This window comes from Colobus angolensis, unplaced genomic scaffold, assembly GCF_000951035.1.
Source record: "Colobus angolensis palliatus isolate OR3802 unplaced genomic scaffold, Cang.pa_1.0 Scaffold147, whole genome shotgun sequence".
NCBI lineage: Eukaryota > Metazoa > Chordata > Mammalia > Primates > Cercopithecidae > Colobus > Colobus angolensis.
Genome location: NW_012114566.1, coordinates 737,907 through 747,387, shown reverse-complemented (window position 1 = coordinate 747,387; position 9,481 = coordinate 737,907). Strand labels below are relative to the sequence as shown.

Below are 9,481 nucleotides of genomic sequence, written 5' to 3'. Positions count from 1 at the left end.
GGATATATCTTTATTAGCATGATGAAAACAGATGAATACAGTAAATTGGTACCAGTAGAGTGGGATGTTGCTGAAAAGATACCCAAAAATGTGGAAGCGACTTTGGAACTGGGTCACAGGCAGAGATTGGAACAATTTGGAGGGCTCAGAGGAAGACAGGAAAATGTGGGAAAGTTTGGAACCTCCTAGGGACTTGTTGAATGGCTTTGACAAAAATGCTGACAGTGATATGAATGATAAGGTCCAGGCTGAGGTGGTTTCAGATGGAGATGAAGAACTTGTTGGGAACTGGTGCACAGGTGACTCTTGATATGTTTTAGCAAAGAGACTGGTGGTATTTTGCCCCTGCCCTAGAGATTTATGGAACTTTGAGCTTGAGGGAGATAATTCAGGGTATCTGGCAGAAGAAATTTCTAAGCAGCAAAGCATTCAAAATGTGACTTGGGTGCTGTTAAAAGCATTCAGTTTTAAAAGAGAAACAGAGCATAAAAGTTCAGAAAATTCAAGGCCTGATAATGCAGTAGAAAAGAAAAACCCATTTTCTGAGGAGAAATTCAAGCTGGCTGCAAAAATTTGCATAAGCAACAAGGAGCCTAATGTTAATCCCCAAGACCATGGAGAAGATGTCTCCAAAACATGTCAGAGACCTTCATGGCAGCCCCTCCCATCACAGGCCTGGAGGCCCAGGAGGAAAAAGTGGTTTTGTGGGTTGGGCCTCAGGTCCCATTGTGCAGCCTAGGGACTTGGTGCCCTGTGTCCCAGTCACTCCAGCCATGGCTGAAAGTGGCAACATAGAGCTTAGGTTGTGGCTTCAGAGGCTGGAATCCCCAGGCCTTGGCAGCTTCCACGTGGTGTTGAGCCTGTGGGTACACAGAAGTCAACAACTGAGGTTTGGGAACCTCTGCCTGGATTTTGGATTTATGGAAACGCCTGGATACCCAGGCAAAAATTTGTGGCAGGGACAGGGCCCTCATGGAGAACTCTGCTAGGGCAGTGTGGAAGGGAAATGTGAGGTCAGAGCCCCCACAGAGAGCCCCTACTGGGGCATTGCTTAGTGGAGCTGTGAGAAGAGGGCCACAGTCCTCCAGACCCCAGAATGGTAGATCTACTGACAGCTTGCACCATGTGCCTGGAAAAGCCATAGACAGTCAATGCCAGCCTGTGAAAGCAGCCAACAGGGAGACTGTACCCTGAAAAGCCAAAGGGGCAGAGTTTCCCAAAACCATGCAAACGCACCTCTTGCATCAGCATGACCTGGATGTGAGACCTGGACTGAAATGAGATCATTTTGGAGCTTTAAAATTTGACTGCCCCGCTGGACTTCATGCTTTCATGGGGCCTATAACCCCTTTGTTTTGGCCAATTTCTCCCAATTTGAACAGCTGTATTTACCCAATACCTGTACCCCCATTGTATTTAGAAAGTAACTGGCTTGCTTTTGATTTTACAGGCTCATAGGCAGAAGGAACATTCCTTGTCTCAGATGAGACTTTAAACTGTGGAGTTTTGGGTTAATGCTAAAATGATTTAAGACTTTGGGGGACTGCTTGGAAGGCATGATTGGTTTTGAAATGCAAGGACATGAGATTTGGAGGGGCCAGGGGCCGAATGATATGGTTTGGCTGTGTTCCCACTCAAATCTTAACTTGAATTGTGTCTCCCAGAATTCCCACTTGTTGTTGGAGGGACCCAAGGGGAGGTAATTGAATCATGGAGACAGGTCTTTCCCATGCTATTCTTGTGATAGTGAATTAAGTTTCACAAAATCTAATGGGTTTATCAGGGGTTTCTGCTTTTGCTTATTCCTCATTCTCTCTTGCTGCTGCTATGTAAGAAGTGCCTTTAGCCCTCTGCCATGATTGTGAGAACTTTCCCAGCTACTTGGAACTGTAAGTCCAATTAAACCTCTTTTTCTTCCCAGTCTCAAATTTGTCTTTATCAGCAGCATGAAAAACAGACTAATCCATCATCCTAGTAGTAACGTTTGTGTGATAGATCACTATGTTTAACCAAAAAATCCTTAGGAGCACATGTGTATATATTTCAGCTTTCCTTCCTCCAATCATAAAGATCCTTTACCCAAATATGTGTCCCATCCCCAACTCTTTTGTGAGTTCTCATTTTGTGGCTCTATTGCATTAGTATTTAGAAAGAAATGTCAATAGCAGCAAACTTTCATCTGGAAAACACTCAATAAATAACTGTCACCTAAATACTTAATTTCTGCTTGAATCAATAAAATAAACTGATCTCTTAGTACATTATACAATTATTCCATTCAGAATAAAATCACATGTATATCTGAATTTAAGATCTCCTTAAAAAAGATAAGTGTTGCTCCCTTTCTTGAAAGCCAGTGACCCAGAATTCTGTTTGTCTCAGAAAAGGTCTCTATAATATGTTGGGCACCTGAGGCCATCTGGACCATGAGGATTCTGAGATGCTGAAAGTGACCACTTATAAAATAGGATTACAATTCATCTTGGCAAATTCCTTCTTTTAAATTATCAGTTGAACTCTAGGTATGGTGACCATTTAAAAAAGAGCAACATCTCTGTTCCACAGTGTGGAAGTGCCACGAAGACCCTGGAGCACAACCTGGGTAAACCTCCTAGGTATTACTGTTTACTAGATGTAACACCTTGATCAATCTCACTAACTTCTTTGGACCTCAGTTTCTCATCTTTAAAATCAGGATAATATTTGGACCTGCTTCACAGGTAGTAGTGGCACCTAAATGAATTCAATCACATAAATAGCTTTTTCTTACTGAGATTGTTTGGGACATTTTGCTTTAATGACTTGATTAAGAAGCTAGGATCAAAATAATATCTCTGTAGGCATCTTCTAAGCAGAAATTTTGGTCAGGAGTGTAGGTGTGAAGTGGAGAATTAAGGAAAGAAGATTTGAGCCAGTTCTAAACCAGCACCAGGAATGATTCTCAGTAGGTCTTTTTTTGGAAATAGGCCAGAAACAACTAGTCATAGCACAGTTGACCCTCTGGACGCAAAGATGTGAATTGCCTAATATCTGTGGAGAGAAATAGTTTACACCCACCAGGCCCTCTAGGAAACCGTATCTGTTAGCAGGAGGTGAGCCCAGAATTTGATTTTCTTAAGATTTCAATGGGTTTGGATTCTGGGCTAAAGGAATGCTCAGATCCTTCTTGTCACAGTCATCTCCCCCACCTACTCAGTTCTTTCCTGAAGCAGAGGCAGTGATCTTGGCTGGAAGAACTTCATAGTAGTCATTGGTTTTATAGCACTCATGTTAGCACTTTATGCACTGTGAAAATGCCCCCAGCATATGGCTGTTAAAAATACTACTGATAATCTCAGCTATGGTTAGCTTAAAGAAAGTTGCTTGAGCATATAACATATGAAATGAGAGGGCACACTTTATCAATTTTGATCAATGGCAATGTTAAGGAGTTAATATCACTATTAAAATTTTGCCCTATTATTATTTTTTCCCTATTATTCTTATTAGCATTATCTTTCCAGAAAATCGTGTTCACTTTAGGGGGAAGTTTTAGTCTTGAGCATAATTTGCAGTTTGTACCACTGCCTTAGTTCCGGCCCACGTTATTTCTCTGCTGACTTTGCAATAGATAGCCTTTGACTTGGGAGCCCTTCCTCCTGGCTTCTAATCAGATCTCGTATCACTGCCAAAGTTTGTTTATTTTTTGTTTTGTTTTTTTAGTTAGTTTAAAAAAAGAAAAAAACAACTTCTTAAATCTGTTTATATGACTTGTTCACTGAAAACTCTTTAGTAATTCCCTTCCTAAATACAGAATGAAGTCTAAAGCCATATCTTTCTATCTTCCTTCTGTGGTCCTTCATCATCAGATGCTGGTTTTCTCTATAGTCTCATCTCCTGCTCCTCTCAGCTCACACCCAACTCTTTGCTGTGTCCCATGCTGTTCCACATTTCTACGTGATGGCACACTGCATTTCTATCTGGAGTGCCCCTCTCTATGTTATCTATGTTTCTCCAATTCTGATGCTGCATCCCTATTTTTCTGTTCTCTTCGTCACCTCTTCTGTATCTGGCTCCCTAGAATTTTAGAGGGAAAAGCATCATCTTGTCTACCTTTGTGTTAGAAATGAGAGAATGAAGTTCCAGAGACCTTCATTGGCCACCTCTGCTAAGAAGCCTGTAACAGAGGGGAACTGGGTTGCTGGACAACCAGTCCCACCAAGCATATCCCCTTGAATCAGAGAAGCCATGCCCCATGGATTGTCTTAGCCTTCTATGCACTTCAGTTCTGCATCGACTTATTGATGTCCTGGACATTTTACAATGTGAACTTGGATATGAAGATTCTTTACTTTGTCTGCTTGTTTCTTAAACTCTTCAGTTATTTTATTCTCCAATCTCAGGTATTAATTTCTTAAAGGAAATAAGCATAAATTATTTATCCTAAACACCCCAAGACCTCTAACAATTTATATTAGAAATTTTTTTAAAAAAATCAGTAGAAAACAGAAAAATAATAAATACAAATAGGCAATATCCTTATGAAAAACTGTTCAATTAGTAATCAAAGACAGGGAAAATAAAACTAAATAAGATAGTCTCTTTTCATAAAATATATTTTTTTATTAAATTACTAAGATTGTCAAGGTTGTAAGGAAATAGGCACTTACATGTCCTTTTAGGATTTATACAACTTGGACAAATATTTTTGGAGGACATTTGGAACCTGCTTGAAACCTTAAAAACATGACTGCCATGTTTTTGACCCGTTCTCTTGATCCATAAAACTTACATTTAATTATTTATCCAATGCAATGTGGACAGTTTTTACAAACATCTTGATGAGGATATTTTTAATAGAGGAAAAATTAGAAACTAGTTCCAATGCAAAAAATATATATATATTGGTTAAATAAGCTACTGCATGGCCATTTGATGTAATGATAACCACTGAAATTACATTTTTAAGTTTATGTCTTTATGTGAATTTACATGATATTGTTGACTGACAAAAAGTAAGGTTAAAATGTATGTACTCTCTATGATTGCAATTTTTGTTAAAAATATGTATACATATCACCTATGGATAAAAATATTATCTTCCCTGCATTTCTAATACTTGGAGATATGCCTGGCTTGCAGGTAATATTTAAATAAAATTGAATGAATAAATACAAAAAAAATGGATATGCATATGTCAAAATGATCATACTGATTAGTGGCTTTAGTTTATTTTTCAACTTTTTTGTTTATATTTGTTTTTATACAATAAACCCATATAACCTTTGTCATAAAAAATTTTTAAATAAAAATATAGCTACTCAGTTCATATTTCCAAGCAAAACAATAATCACCATTTAACTCACTTAGTCTGAGGTGCTTAAAAAATGCCCAAATGAAGATGCTCAGATTTCTTTCGTGCTACTGCTTAATTCTGTCATACCAGGCCTTCACTGACAGCCACGCATGCATTATCGGTCTACAGTTTTTAAGTGGCTCAGGCTCTATGTTCAGAAATTCCTGAATGCCTAAAGAATATCTGCCCACCCACACACCCATCTTGCTCACCTTAGCAAGACTCTTTCATCATGTTCTGTATTTTCCAGGAACACGTTGTATGTAGAAAAATGGCCCCCAAGGAGCAACTGAAGCATGTGTGTAGGTACTTGGAATTGACATATTGTGGAATAATCAGAAATTTATTTGGATAAATAGTGTGTAATACAGTCAGGGACTTCTCATAATTCTGAAGTCAATGAGGCCCTCGGTGGTTTTATTTCCCTCACTTTCAAGACAATGGGATTCACGTAGACTATGGATTTACTCATTAAATACTGAATGTAAGAACTTGTCAATGTCGTCTTATTTTGGGAAAACTGAGCATGGTTCCTCTTGGTAGATAAAATGAACATAAAATAAACATTGCAGGCCATGTTTGTTCCAGTCTTCTTTGTGAACTGCAAATTCAGCTGCTGCTGTATTGAAGCAGATTCTGCTCGTAAAATAGTGAAACGCCTGGTCTGCAATATATCACTGTGGGATGCTGTAATATCAGAGGCCCTTGTCAACACATTGGCAAAACTCCCATCCTGTGGCTGCAGGAAAAGATGCACAACATTGCATCCAGTGTATGGACCTTGGACTTTGAGAATTCTGGCTTTGATAATTGATAACTAAAAAAAATCTTACACAAGTAATGATACATACCTCTTCACCTGTGCAAGATAACTTTTAATCATGTAGCCACTATTCTAAATAGCTTCACTGTAGTCTCTTTCATCTTTTTGGTTGGTGGTGGTAATGATGAAGGTGATGGTAGTAGTAGCTACGGCTACTGAGCCTCTATTATGAGCCAGATGCCACAATTTACAGGTGAAGACATTAAGTCCCAGAAGTAGAACCAGAATTCAGATAGTCTCTGGAGATACCTGCTACACAATGGGTGCACACCTATGCCTATGTTTTCAGTCTTGGAATCTTTCTATTGTACAGCTCCATCTCCCTTTTTCCACCTCAGGATAAATAAAGAAGAAAATTGTCTTTAGGGTTTTCATGATTCAGCAGATTTTCCTGCTCTTAGAAAGTACACAGGTACTTCTTTTACCAGGCACTCTTCACCTGTGCAGGACACAAATACCAAATTTTTCTGCCACCTCAGTTTTCCAAATATCTGAAGTTCATTGAGGTCCTTACAATAAAAAAGCTTCCTACTACCTCTCCTGGTCCAATCCACCAGAGATTCATTTAACCAAAACTAATTTGTCTAAGATGAACACGGTTAAATCTGTTTCCCTAATAGCATCTTGAATTATAATCATTTTTAGTGAAAATATTTATCATTTTCAGCACATTTCTTATATGATATGAGATATGGAAACCTTTTTACATATTCTTGCCTCTTTAAGTGACTTTTTCTGTTTTTCATATTTATCAAGAATCCCAAGCTTCATTTCAAGCTATCTAATTCCTGGGATTCAGACATCTGGACATGTCTTGTTGAGAAGAACTTATCAATGAAGTTGCTGAAATCTTGAAGATATCTCTTGGGAGAGAAATTATCCTTAATGCAGAGACTAAAGTACTAGACATTGGAGGAAAAACTAATTGTCTTTTTCACATTGAAATCCAAATAATAAATTACTGTTTATTTAGTTATCACTATATGCAATTGTCTGTTAAGGTCAATCAAACAAGTAAGGATTGAGTAATAATGTGCTCAGTCTGTGATTCATGCTATAATTGGATATGTATAAAACTTGATACCTGCTTTGTTTGTTTTTCATTCTTGTATATTCATTCAGAATAATGCCTGGTTTATGTTCATGATCAATAACTAATTGATAGATAAAATAGTCAATGAGTGAATGAATGAATGAACGAATATCCTGATGAAGATTTTAACTTTGTAAGAAATAAATTTTTATTTTTTTATTATCATACAACATTTAAGAATAATAAAGCAGTAGTGAGATTTCAAATTTGAGATATCTATGGCAAGTTTATAAAAGTACATTGATCAAAATATAATTTTTAACATTAATATACACATTCCATAATCTCAATCCATTGAACATGAACACTAGCCTTTGTCATTTTTATTTTTTTCTCCCTACAATATTGCCTGACTCTGTAGAACAATGGTTCTCAGTTGGAGGTTGACTCTGTCCCCCAGGGGCATCTGGCAACATCTGGTATAATTGTGGGTGTCATGGGAGAGGGATGCTAACAGCATCCAGTGTGCAGTCCAGGGATGCTGCTCACCATCCTAGAATGCACAGGATGGACCCCCACCATAAGGATTTTATCCAGCCCAAATGTTAACAGTGTCAAGGTTAAGCAACTCTTGTCAAGTGGGACTCCATTCTCATTTTATGAACACCTCTGTGCCCACTGTAATTCTGAAAACACAGACTTTGCTAATTGGCAAATACTATTTAAAAGAAGATTTAACCTAATCAATATCACTTATCAAAAGCAATGGCTGACTTTAAGTATCAACGTATTTCCAGAATGAATAAACCACACAATCAACTTAGAATGATACAAATTAGGGTTCATATCATTTAATTTTCCTTGAACCTGCTCTGCTAGTTTGATCTGTTAATATGAAAGTTAATTAGGACTGTTTTGAAGGAGCTAAGCAATATTTTCCTTTGCACATTTTTCTAAACTCTGAAAATTTAACGATACTTAAAGCACCTGGCAAATAAAAAGTGCTCTGCGAGTGCTCCAGAAATGTTTATTACAGCTTACTGAAAACACAGGGCTTCACTCATTTGTTCAAATTTTCCATAAGCATGTGTTGCACAGGTTAAATTTTTATTTGCTCTCTCTTATTTTACAATAATCTCTCACAAATGTCATTTAGAAACAACACATATAGAGTGTGTTATACAAAGTCATAAGTTATTTTTTTACACACAAGTTGTAAAGTATCAGTGTATATAATACATTGATGATAGAGAAGTAAATTTAAATGAAAAAAGTCATTCTAAGTTTGTTAAGTAGAGAAATTTTTCAGTAATCATTCACCTACGTATTCACATTCTATATATTTCCTCGTGGTCAACAAACTGATTCGAATGATTTAAGTTACCCACCATTTAACGAGAAAAGCCTCTGAAATAATTTGAAACCATGACGTTATCTTAATTTCACCATTGGCTGCTTTTTTTCAGAAGTTCTTTTATTTCTTCCTTTGACACGTAACAATAGCTTTTAATATCATTGGAATCTGGATTCAGAGTTACATTCTTCCTCACAAACAAAATGTAATCCATTTCATGTTCACCTCAGATACCATCCGACTGAGCTTTGTAGTGAATTCGTGTTAAATAATTAGGTTCTTCTGGAGGAACCTCTTCCAAAGGAATTCCTAGTTCAGCTTTCAGCTGCCTCTGTGCTGCTCGCCTCACTCCAAGGGCGTCATCTTCCTCAAGCTCACCTGGATTACTTAATGGATGACTACAACAAGTATTAGTAAAACAACCTGGAAACGTAATCTTAGCATCTGACCTTTGCTGTAGCAGAAGTTTATTTTCAGTGTTGAAGAAGACACTAAAAGCGCGATGCAATAATCCTTTCTCAATGTTCTTATTCAGGTGACAATTCTTCTTGGTTTCAGCCCCAATTTATTGTCATTCTCATCAATAAGGATACACATCTCTGCCAGGAGTTGAACCTGTGGCTCATCGAGGTGGTGAGTGTTTATTTCAGGCATCATTACAAAATGTCTGATCTGTCCTGAGAGGCCTCCAGCCACGGACACCCCATCCTGATGAATTTATAGCTTGGTTGTGGAGGCAACACAAATGACATTAAGCAGCAGTCTTCTCAAAAGAAAGAATGCAATTTATTATTGAATTATGCATAGTGTAGTGGACTCAGTTAATACTTGGGTTCTATTTTTACTCTGCTTTTGACCTAGTCAGTGATCATACGTGTTACTAAAATAAGTGAAGCCTAACAGATTTCTAAGATGATTTAAAGTTGTAACAGATTT

At 37.5% G+C, this 9,481-nt stretch overlaps 1 pseudogene; it reads right to left on the bottom strand.

Annotated features, from left to right (window-relative positions):
* Nucleotides 1–8,519: 8,519 nt before the first annotated feature.
* On the bottom strand, nucleotides 8,520–9,218 carry LOC105507254 (annotated as a pseudogene).
* Between the last annotated feature and the right edge of the window lie 263 nt (nucleotides 9,219–9,481).